We start from the raw sequence: 12,224 nt of genomic DNA, 5'->3' as shown, positions 1-12,224 counted from the left end.
CCTCAGCCGCGGGTTCGGTTCCAGGGCCTTTTGGGGAGAAGGCAGCGTGCCGCACAGTTCTCTGTGGGGACGCATAGTGGGTCCAGAGGCTCCCTGGGTCCTTCAGTGGCAGGCCTGTCCCCTCTGCAGTGAGAGCAGGTCAGCTAAGTGCAGTCAGGACCTGAAAGGCTGCACCCTGAGCTGCTGCGGTCCAGAAGCAAAAGGGGTGCCTTCCTGGGTCCCTCTTTGCAGCAGAACATTCCAGGTATACACTGTCCTGCTCTGCCACGCATCGGCTCAAAGCCCAGGGCTTGCTCTGCCCTCCGTGACTCCTTGGGCCCCAGCCAAGCCCCAGCTGTCTGTCAGGAAGCCCCGCTTCCCTCCTCTGTAGCCCCAGGAGGTGGGCCAGGCTGCCCCAGGCTCCCAGGCCTTTGTCCCAATGAATCCCTCTGCCTGAAGCTCTGTCCCTCACCCTCGGTGGACAGAGACCAGCCATTGGGACCTGGCACCAGGGTCACTTCCTTGGGAGGCCCTGTCCTGGTGCCTGTGTGGGTGACCAGGTCCCTGTGTGCCCTGCCATTCAGAATGCCTGGCTGTCACCCCCAGCAGGAATGGTAAGTGGCCCTTCCTGGCTGATGGCACAGCCTTGAGTGCCTGCTGCCCGCAGCCAAAGCTGGTCTGTATCCGTCCAGTCCTGTGTGTCCGGTGCCGACCCAGGAGCTGGGCGGGGCTCACCGGGGTGAGCGGGAGACAGGTGTGTCGGGGAAGCAGGGTTTCTCAGCGGCGGGGGAGGGAGGGAGAGCACAGTGAGGGGCGGGGCCCGGGGGCCTCCCCGTGTGCTCACTGAGCCTGACGCCTGAGTAGGTGCACAGGGCCCAAGTGGGGGTAAAGACCGCTGGGCTCAGCTGCCCCGTGGGGAAGGCCTGTGCTCCCCCCAGCACGGGCTGCTTCTCCTTGTGCCCAGGGCAGCCCCAGTGCCAGGTCCCTGCCCGCTTTCCTGCTGCAGGCTCCTGGCTCCCTGGGTCTGGGCCCTGCCCGGTCATCCTCAACCGGCCCCTCCAGGCCCCTGGGCTGCCGCCCTGGCCAATTCCTGCTGCTGTGCTCTGGCCCAGTGCCCACCCCACCCCCTGGCCACAGGCTTCTCTGCCTCCCCTGGCCCTCGTGTCTCCCCTGGACTTCTGGAGGACTCCAGCCCCAGGCCTTGGCTTTGCAAGTGCCTCCTCCTGCCGGACCCTGGAGAAGGCAGAGTCCCCCGCCCACTTCCTGCGTCCTTGTCAACATGGAGTCAGACCTAAGCAGGTTGCCATGTTAATTTCTGCACTGGCTCATTCTCCGATTCTGGAGATGAGCCAGAGGAAGGCTTTGGATTTTCCTCACCCAAGGTGAGCCACCCACGTTACTCGGAACGTGTGGATGGCAAGTGGCAAAGAGCAGCTAAATTTGAATCCAGGACCGATGCCCCAGCCACCTCCCTAGCTGCCTCCCCTCCCCCCCCCCACAGACACCTCCTCCGTCACCCACTCCCCTGACTCAGCCAGCTCCTGAGGGGCGGAGGGGACAGGGATGCTCTGCTGGCAGGTTTCCCCTCCAGGGAGGCCAAGGGACCCTGGCTCGCCTGTCCCATGCTCTCCAGGACTCTGAGTGGTGAGCAGAGGGTGGAACTGGCTGATACCAGTGGCAGCTGCCAGGAGACTCAGTCATTTAGTCACTCAACAAACACCCGTTGAACTCTTGCTAAGAGCCCTCAGCCGCCCTCCTGAGGCAAGCAGGCCTCTGCTTCCTGTTGTGATACCGTCTCAGTCCACCCCAGCGTCTCCTTTGGTACAAGCACCCGTGCCCGCTCGTTGCCGATTGGTATTTGAAGTTGCCGGACCACTGTGTGAGGGCACTAAAAATGAATGGACAGATGAGGGAAGGCTTCCTGGACCCAGCGGCTGTGAGGAAGTGGCTTAGAATCAGCCAGCTTGTGAGAGCAGAGGCTCCCCGGAGGCTGTGAGCTAGTCTCCCAGCGCTACAGCCTCACTGCTGCCGTCTGCGGTGTGGGCGTGACCCTGACTCAGCCCAGGCTCCTCTGGCTCTGACTCTGACTCTGACCCTGACTCTCGGCAGGTGCACTGACGGAGGACCAGCCAAGGGCGGTGTGCCTGAGGCACCCTGGAGGGGCCCATGGGGGCGCTGGTCTCAGGAGTCCCGAGCAAGCTGGGCCGGGCTGGATCCAGAGGAGGGGCAGAGACCGCTGGCCACCCTGCTGCTGTGAGAGCGGAGGAGGGCCGGCCGGCCCTGCGTGATGCCGGGAGGACAATCTGCCTGCTCATTGCAGTTGGCAGCCAATTGCCTGGGGACGCAGGTGGCCAGGTGTCTGGCCCATCCAGCCCCTGAAGGAGGTCTTTCTAAAACCATAGATTCAATTACAAGCTGGAAATGGGCCACCTGGGGAATCTTAACACTGAACTTCAATTAGTGGCCTGTGAGCCGACCCAGTGGGGGACAGAGAACTGCCCATCGGAGGGAAAGTGCTCTCTCAGCCACACAGCCGCAACAGCCTCCTTTTGGCAGCAGCTGGTGAAATGGGGGGTGGTGGGGGGTGTCTCATTTCTCTCTTGAGGTTGGATGCTGGGGCAGCACACAAGTGTTTGTGCCATCGACGTGGGCTTGGCCACCTTGTGCAGGACAGCCGTGTACCACCACACGCACAGCCACCTCGAGCCATGTGCGTTCCTTTCCTGTGAGGCTCCGGACCAAGGGACGGCATGGCCCTTGTCGCCCTGTCCCTGCCGTGCCTGGGACCACCGACGGGGCTCTTCCTTCAAACCCTCCCAGTTCAGACGTCCCCCTTTCCCAGGACTGGAAAGCCTCCTGGGGACCCCTGAGCGAGGCGAGCTGCTGCCTTCTCTACCGTGAGAAGCTCCAGAGATGGCCGTAGCATCGCTCCCCCTTTGTAGTGTGACCTGGCAGGCAGTCCAGTCGAGAGGCCAGGGCCGTCTGTCCACCCCTTGACTCTGGCCTTGGCCCTTTGGCCCACTTTGGGTGAGGGGACACTAGGAAACAGGGCTTGAAAAGTGCGTGAGCGTGGAGGCGTGTCCTGCCTTGCTGCTCCTGGGGACCCAGGGACCGCTGCCTTGTGAGCAACACGGGCCTGTGCTTCCACGGCTCCTGGGGTCAGCCGGCCGGATGCTGCCGCACGAGCGAGGCCAGCTGCGTGCGCAGGCAGTGGGGGCACTCGGGGGCTGGGCACCAGCCATCCTGGCTGAGCCCTGTCTCGGCGCCCACCACACCTCGGTGAGGGAGTGAATGGCGGTTGTTTGAAGCTGCTGGGTTCCGGGCCTAGTCGCGCAGCAGCTGCCAGCAGTACATGGCCCCGCATCGCCCCGCATCACTGCTCAGACCGCCCTCGCGCAGCAACGCCTCGCTCTCTGGGGAGGTGGGACAGGACACCGACTCCGAGTCAGAAAGACGCAGCTTCCAGCTCTTCACCTCACGTCCCCGTCCCCGAGGCTCAGATGGAGAGTGAGGGTCAGAGACTTAGGTCTCAGCTCATCGGGTCACCGCAGAGACTGAACTCTGATGGGGGACGGACTGCCTCAGCGCCCCGGCCACACCGAGCCAACAGGAGCTAGCGCCCTTTGAGTATGGGCTGAGAGCGCACCCCCGCCTGCACTCCCTGGCCCCCCGCCCTGCTGTGCAATCCACCTGCCTGCGGGGCACGGCTCTCCCATTGTTTCCGGGAATATTTTTATTCATTGTTCAACTTGGCATTTATTGTTGACGTTCCAAGAACAGTCGAGCAAGATAAATGTCCTGTGTGAGGGACCCACAGGCAGCCTGCCTCTTCCTGCTGTAAATTCGATTCTGCGCGGGGGCTGGGGGGTGGGGATGGCGGGGGCTGGCTCTGCCAGGGAAGCCACAAGCTGCTGCTGGGAGATAAAGCCCTTCGACTGGATGTGACTGTACTGCACTGGGAGCCCTGGGCGCTGGCACTGCCCACCCACGTGCGATGGTGCCAGCCTGTGCTCAATGCACAGCCCAGGGCCCCCGAGGTGGCCAGTGCCACCTGGCTCAGGTTAAACACCCTGCCCTCACTGCTGTTATTACCGCTTTTGTGTTGTTATCTCTGGCCTCAGTTTCCCTTCCTGTCAGATGGGGTGACACTCCACTGCATGCACTTGACAAGCGCCCCACGAGTGTGGCCTGTCCCTTGCCCTGGCTGGCCCCACCCCCTGTGCCGTGGGCTGTGCCATGCTGGTTGTACGATGTCACAGGAGCCTCTTGCTCCCCGGGCTCTGTGCTGGGAGGGAGGCGGGGCTGGCCCACGACTGTCCTTCTTGGGACCAGGGACTCCATTACTGTCTATAGTTATGAATCCCTTCTCCAGCTGAGGGGACTGAGGCTCAGAGCAGTGAACAGCCAGTCACAGTCAGCCCCTGGGTGGAGGGACCCACACTGGCGCCAACTTGCAAGACCCTGGGTCTTTACGGACCCTTCTCTATTTCATCAGAGGGAGTGTCTCCCATCCCTGTGGGGTCCTATGTCAGCCCGCGCACGTACGGTGTCTGAAAATAATGACGTAATCATGGATGCAGCTGGGGCCTTGAAGGATGGGAGAGAGGGGTGTATGTGAGCCTGCTAGTTTGATTCCGGGGTTCTGTTCCTGTCCCTCCCAACTTCTTCCATTGTTCTGGTCCATCCCATACTATGGAGAAACCCTCTGTGGCCTATTGACAGGGTCCCCAAGAGAAGGTAATTTGCTTGCATGCCTCCAGGGATAGGAGGCTCACTACCTTGCAGACCACCCATTGTCTTTGCATAACTCTGGTCGGTGGACAGGTCTTTCCTTAGACTGAGCCAAGCCACGCTTCTCTCCCTGCCCCTGGCTCTGCCCATGGGGACCTTCGGGTGGTGAGGCTGCCCTGGGCTCTCCTCCATGAGCCTCCCAGTCTCCCACTGTCATCCTGGTCACCTTCCTCCAGGCCTGCTCAGATGAAGACCTGGCCTTGCCTTCAGGGAGGCCCCTGGCTTCACCAGAACCTTCCTTCACCCACCCACTCCCTTAGGTCTGGACTAGTGGTGCAGAAGATGCCCTTGTACATACACAGCAACACGTGGACACACATGGTACACACAGGCATAGACGCACACGTGCAAACTCATGGACACGGCACACACGTGCACACACACCTCTGTGTGGAACACAGCTAGTGGCCTCGGAGGCCTGGGAGAAAGCCCCAAGGCCTTGGAGTGCCAGTCACACGTGCTGTCTCCCAGCTTTTACAACAATGTTTTGGGGGCAGGGTCCCTGCAGTTGCTCCCGTTCTTTCCCTGTATCCCTGCCTGGACATGGCCCTGCATGGACACCACCACCTGTCCCGGCTGACGGTCACCTGCTGCTGAGCGCTCCTGGGGACAGCAGGGGCCTCCTGCAAGCTCCAAGGTGGCTTTCCCAGGCTCTCCCACCAGTGCTGCTGGCCCCTGGGCCCTCGCCAAGCTGGGCCGGTGCAGGCTGGCAGCTGACGTGTTTGTTTGCCTGGTGGCGGGGGCGGGTGAGCAGGCACGGCGGTAATTGGTACGTTTTGTAAGCAATCATCTCCTGGCACCTTCCGCCGCAGCACGTGGGCTGCCCGACCACGTTAATCGTGGCCTGTGGCCGCCCCCCTGCCTGACAGCCTCATTTCTCTTCCCTGGAAGGTGGGAGCCGTTCTGGCCCTTAATGGTCTTATCCGTGATCCCTGGGCACACGGCTCTGTCCTGGCATGAGTACAGGGCAGGGCGGGCAACTGGGCTGCTGGCCAGGCCTGGGAGGGTGGCAGGGACCGCACCTTGGTTTATCCTCTGCAGAGTACTGAGTCTGTTTTGCCAGAGACAGAGCGGGGAGAGGCTGAGACCCCGCAGAGGGTGGTGCAGCAGAAGGTGGGGGGGGGCTGAATCAAGGCCCTGGCTGTGGCCACCCTCGGCCAGTTTGTGGGGCCCACTGCCAAATGCCAATCAGGGCCCAGTGTTGAAAAGTCACTGGTAATTTCAAAGGGTAATAGCCAAGTGTCGCACCAGCTGTGGGCCCTCTGACTCAGGACCCCGCATGACTGCCCTGGCCACACACGCGCGGAGCTGCGCCATCCACGGCATCCGCACACCCTATGTACACACACACACTCACACGTGTGCACATGTACCTGTGTGCACACAGGGCACCAGGGAGAACTGTGTGGGTCAAGCAGAGCAACCTGGACTCAGGCTTTGCTTCCTCAGAGGTCATGGGTGAAGCCCTCTCTGCCTGGGTTTCCTCACCTCCACGAGGGACCCGGGAGAGAGCCTGGCTCTGGGCTGGGGTTTAGGTGAGCAAGTCTGGGTCGCCACTGACGTTCTTAATGGCCGAAATGATGGCTGTGTGTGGGGAAGAGAGCAGCAGATCGATCCATTCTTGGTTCATGAGCAGCCCCCAGACGTGCCAGTGTGATTAATTCCTGTATTTCCGTGCCGCACACTCATCTGCCACCCACAGCACCCACTGGGTGCCGCGTCTTTGCAGGGTGCTGACTCTTCCCGCCCAGTGCTCCCTGGAGGCTCAGACTGCGACACTCTGAGTGCACACTGACTCACCCACCCACACACTTATCCCTCCATCCACCCTTCCCCCCACCGGCCCACTCACCTGCCTCTCATCCCTCCCTCCCTCCATCCATGTGCCCATCCGTCAATGATTTCATCTGTCCATCCATCCAACTTGTTAACCACACATAAAAGGCCTTTCAAAGTGAGAGGCAAGAAGCATTTTTTCAAGATAAAAAAGAATAGCTATTAGGAACAAACTGATTCAGGCCGAAGCCAAGATAGTGCTCCAAGGAGAAGACAGGGGCCAGGGGCATTGATGGGATGGGAAGGGACAGCGACATGCACAGAAAGACGGCATCGCCATCGTTCAGACAGGGCAGCGCAGGGATGGGAAGTCCGCGCCGTGCGTGTGACTCCCGGGCGGCACCCCCGCACTCTCGTCCTCGCAGACGGCTCTTCGGGGCACCGTGCTGCCCGTGGTTGTTCCAACGCCCCGTTCCAGCGCCCCGGGGTTGGGCTGTGAGTGGTCAGGGTGGTCCCTCTGGGGCAGCGGCTCTGGCTCTGTGTGAAAGTGGCTCTGTTTCTATTATTATTATTACTATCATTACTACTATTACTTATACTACCAGTGCTGCTGCTAAATTCTAAGTATCCTCTATCCATCCACCCACCAGTCCTTCATCTGCCGTCCACTCCCAGCTCCCTTACCTTTCTGTCCAGCCAGTGAACTTCCGTCCCTCCAGCAGGGACTCCCAGGTCCCCTCTGTGCTAGTGCCTGGGTGTCCAAGGGCGAGCAGCCCACAAGTTTGCGTTCTCCTCAGCACCAGGTGTCGGAAGGGGGCTGGGGTGCTGCTGAGGGGCCAGGATTCAGATCTTGATGCTCACTGGCGTGATCGGAACACAGGCCTGGCTGCCTGGGTTCAACACCCAGCTCCTCCATCACCACTGTGTGACCTCAGGCAAATTACTTAACCTCTCTGAACATCAGTTTCCCCACCTGTAAATTAGGGAATTACTACATTTATTGTGAGTTCACAATCAGTTCATGAATGTAAAGTGCTTCATAGATGAAAGACTCCTGGCGTTTCATCGGGCAGGTGAGGCATCCGGGGCCCTCTCCCCAAGCCGGCTGTGTCCCGGCCACCGAGACCAGGCCTGGCTGTGTGTAACCCCTTCTCTTGAAAGCTGTGAACAGCCCACCCTTTGGGGCTTTGAATGGGGCCCCGAAGAGCCAGGCTTTCTAAGATCATGGCAGCAGGCTCTGCTACAGTCTCAAAGGGTGTAGATTTGTCACAGACATGCAGGTGGGGGTCCCCAGACCAGTGGTGCAGCATGTGCGCCTGGAAAGAGAGGTGAAGGGTGTCTTCTGACCCCTTAATGGAGGCCGGGCCCAAGGATGCAATGTCCAGGGACTCTGGACAGAGCTGGGGGGAATGCTGGCAGGGTGAGACCTACGCGAAAGGAGGTGTGCCGTCGGTCAGACGCCTCAGATCAGTCAGTCTGTCGATCAGCACCACGGACAGCACACCACCCGCTCGGCGCACCACGGTCAGTCGCACCTCCTGTCAATCAGCACCGCGGGCAGAGTCCTGAACAAATCAGCACCGTGAACAGCGCCTCGAGAAGCGGAAACGCGCTGGGGGCAGGAGCCCCGCAGCTTCAGACAGGAGACTGGATGGTGGAAGCAGCCAGGGGCAGGGCTGGGTGTGCGGGCAGCTTGAAGGGCTTGTCGCAGGTGTGGAGGTGCTGGGCAGCCAGCTTCCTGTCAGAGGACCAGGAGCAGGAGGGAGCACCCTGCAGCCCACCCAGGGCCCCTGAACATAGCTCGGCTGGAGTGAGGGGCCGGTATCCAGGGCTAAGGGGGGAAGGTGGTGCGTGCCCCAGCACGGGGGCCTGCATGGGCACCGTGTATACTAGGGCAGCAGAGAGGGACTTTGCTGGCCCCGCATGCCCCCACCCCTACCCTGGGGCCACCACGTGCTTCTGGCTCCCATGGCATCTCCAGCTCTCTGCCTGCTGTTCTGGAAGCCACAGGACACTGGCCTGCATGTGGCAGTCAGCAGGACTGGGACACTCTGTCCCAGGACCAGGCCCGACCTGTGGGGCAGGAGTGGCAGGCAAATGTCCAGCCTCCCATCTCCAGGTTACACTTTGCTCAGGGCCAAAGGGCTCTCCTTGATGTCCCCTGGCAACCCCACCATGTATACAGCACCCTCCACCACTTCCTGCTGCTGTGACCTGGGCACATGCAGCCCCTGAGCCACCACGTCCTTGTCTGGGAATGAGATGGCACCAGGGAAGTGCCCAGCCTGCGGCTGTCAGAGCTCTCTGGAGCCACTGGGGGTGTTGTCCAAGGGGGAGGCGAGTGCAGGGCCCTCCTGGCCACAGCCCGCTGCCCTGGTGGCCTGGCCAGAGGAGCGGGTCTCGAGTAGCGGGCAGGCCTGCCTGCTGGGCAGGGCTTGGGGACCGCAAGCTCTCTGAGTCACCTCTGCAAGCGATGGTCCATCCCTGGAGACCCTTGCAGCTCAGCTGAGGTCGAGTGGGTCATGTCCAGTGTGACAGGGTCAGAGGGAGGGCAGGACCCCTGAAAGGGGCAGTCAGGGAGGTCATGGGAATAGCTGCAATGCCCATTTGAGGAGGGGCCAGTGGGATGGACAAGGGGGGGTGCAGAGGACGTGCTCGGTGCTGTCGAGGCTGGGACAAACCTGACGAGGGACAGCTTACTCTGCTCCTGGCTGCCTGGCCCAGGGCCAGCCGCTGCCTGACAAAGGTGCCAGGTGCTCCCTGCCTGCTGACAAGCTCTGGGGGGGACCCAGGGAGGGAAAAGCGTTCTCTTCCTCCTGCGACCCTTTCACCTGGGGCCGCCTCCTGTGGGTCCCGCCAGCACAGCTCAGGGCCCAAGCCAGGGTTTGGGGGGCACGCCATCCCGTGCCGGGTCAGGACCCGGGCCCTCCCTTAGGCTGGCACCTTCCTGGGTGTGGCGTCATGGGGCATCTTGAGGGTAGACACATTCTATTCTTCGTCCCTGCTTCTCTCCCAGGAGGGCAGAGGGGAGGCAACATTTTCTGAGATCAATTTGACCTTGAGTCTCCTTCAGCAGCCTCTCCTGGGGCCTGTGCTATGAGACTGGAGTGCGGGGCCCGCTGCCGGAGAAGGCGGGCTTGTCCGTCCATCCTCTGATGCAGCTGCAGCCCTGAGGGATGGTCTGTGTCCCTGCCCCGCCCTGGTGGCCACATCAGTGCCACCTCGGGGCCAGGAGACCCTGGGAAAGAAACAGTACAGGTGTGAGCTCGGTCTTGGCTGAGGGAGGCCTGGATCTGGGCTGAGCCCAGGGACGGAGCACAGGGCTTCCAGGCGCCCGTGGGTTTGTAGTGGGGACTGACACCACTGCAAAGGGGGTGGGTCCTGTCCTGTGAGGAAGCTGGGGCTGAGACGTGCTGAGGCCCCCCCACGCCATGTCCTGACGCTCACCCGTGGTCAGGTCAGGCACGGCCCTTCTCATCCATGAAGGGGGACTTGGCGGATCCCTGGGTGACAAGAGGCTCTGGAAATGGCAAACCCCTCCCAGTGACGGTCAGCGGGCCCCACAGTGCTCTGGGAGACAGTGTCCCGCTCTGACTGTGGGCATGCTGGCCTCTTCCCCCTGCTTCTGGGGACCCTGGGGACACTTAGTTCCAGGTCCCCGTGCTGAGGTCTGCACTTGGCCCAGAGAGAGGCCAGGGCATGTGGGGTGGGGCAGGCGGAGGGAGCAGAACCAGTGGTGTAACTACTAGGGAGCTGGTGCTGGTCATAAACTTTAATTGATTTAAAACTCATTTTTCTGGGTGTTAAACTTCACTGCCTGTGCAGTTCCTCTGCCCCAGAGGTGGGGGGAGGTGTCTGCCCGAGCACAGCCTCAGACCCGCCTGGCACGAGGCTGGTCTGGCTGCCCGAGGGCGCCAAGGTCTCCCACCGGGGTGCTGGGGGCCTCAGTGGGCGGAGCTCGGGCGGGAAGTCGTGGGTGGGGGAGCTGGTTCTGGAGCTCCACTGGGCTGTGTGGCCTGGAGCAAGGCTGCTGCTGGTCGGGTCCTAGGAGCCCCAGACAGGGCCTCCGGGAGGCCAAGTGGGCAGAGCCAGTGGCCCCGGTGGGGTGGCATGTGTGCCCCAGTGTCTGCCCCCAGTGACTCCTCACCCCTCATAGGAGCTGGGGGTGGTGTCTGTTCCCACTTACAGACGGGGGACCTGAGGCCCTGGGAGGTTGCACAGTCGTTGCAGCTCCCACAGACATACGCAGCAGGTTCGGGGTGCTCAGTGGACCCGCAGACAGACACACCACGGATCGTCCATGTCGGGGTCCCCTCCTGCTGCACAGCCTGTCGGGGGGCGGCCGCCCCAGGTCTGGGGGCTCCCATCACAAAGGGAGGAAGTAACACGGCAGTTTTTGTCACCCGCCCATGAACACTGGGGTCTCGGAGCCAGAACCCCTAGGACCACACCTGGTTCTATCTGCAGACACTTGATTGAATAACAGTTGTTACCAAGAAAGCTACGGGCGTCTAGGGTGCCCGCCATGGCCTAGCCCAGGAAATCCACTTTTCCCACTTACCTCTGGTCCTCGCTCATTCCACAAAGAAAGAAAAGGTCAACATGATCAGGTGACTTGCTGAAGGGGCCAGTGCCACCGAGCAGTGGCGTCGGACTCGAACCCAGCTCTCCAGTAGCAAATGCCACACTGCCTCTGAAGGAGGCGCTGAAGTCCCTTGTGCCTGGGGTGGCCCTTTCACGATGAGCTCTTATCTCCAGCCTCCGTTTTCCCATTGGCCAAGGGAGGGGCTGCCACGGATGCTCTGAGGGCTCCCTGCCAGCACCCATCTGCCCCTGGCGCCCCAGGCGGTCCCCCTGCCCGTGCCCATTAGCCGGAGCCTGTCCGGGCCCTGCCAGCCCCCCCTTTCCCCCCCAGCCCCCAGCCTGCTGGCTGCCCGCCAAGGGCCACGCTCCCTTCTGCGAACAGCCGTTTTGGGCTCCCTCCAGGAACCAGCCCCGGGGTGAGAAGAAGCCTCCGCTCTCGCTTCCAAAACCCCCGACACGCTCGCCCGGAGTCGTGGGTGGCAGATGGAAGCTGACAAGCTGAATAAATTAGGGCGCGATCACTTGCGAGCAGACGTCACGTTAAACAGCCCGAGGCCCCGCGTGGAAGGCGCACCAGGCTGCGTGTGGGGGCGGGAGGGGTCTCTCCACAGCCCATGGACGGCGCTGGACGCCGGGGTCTGTGCAAACCCCTCCTGGCTGCAGGGTCTCAGCCTTTGCCCTTGCCGGGAAGGTCCAGGAGCCCTGGGACCCCCGGCAGGGTGACCGGATGCAGGTGGCAGGCAAACAGGAGCACAGCACAGGGACCTGGACAGCTCTGTGACCTGCGTCAGCCTCAGGACAGGCCCTGGCCCGAGGGAGCTGTGTTGTGATGGGGCGGGAGGCTTGGGCTGCGGGCTCTGACCTGGGTCCGCGCTGGGAACCAGGGAGACCTGAGTGGTCACCACCGGCTGGAGGTGAGGAGCGTGCTGCTCTCTGGCCTGGTGGCCAAGTGCCGGTGCCGGGGGTGGGGCATGGGGCGGAGCGCCGCCACTCGGGACTCTGCTGTGTGTCTGGCGTCTCCCTGGACACTTGTCCTCGTTGCAGTGACTGCTCCCACCTCTGAGAAGCAGCTCCCATTACGGTTGCCCAGAGGG

This window comes from Artibeus jamaicensis, unplaced genomic scaffold (genome assembly GCF_021234435.1).
Source record: "Artibeus jamaicensis isolate MK-2021 breed Jamaican fruit bat unplaced genomic scaffold, CSHL_Jam_final scaffold_916, whole genome shotgun sequence".
NCBI classification, from domain to species: domain Eukaryota; kingdom Metazoa; phylum Chordata; class Mammalia; order Chiroptera; family Phyllostomidae; genus Artibeus; species Artibeus jamaicensis.
The sequence above is the reverse complement of the archived record's forward strand: the minus strand, read 5'-3'. Positions refer to the sequence as shown.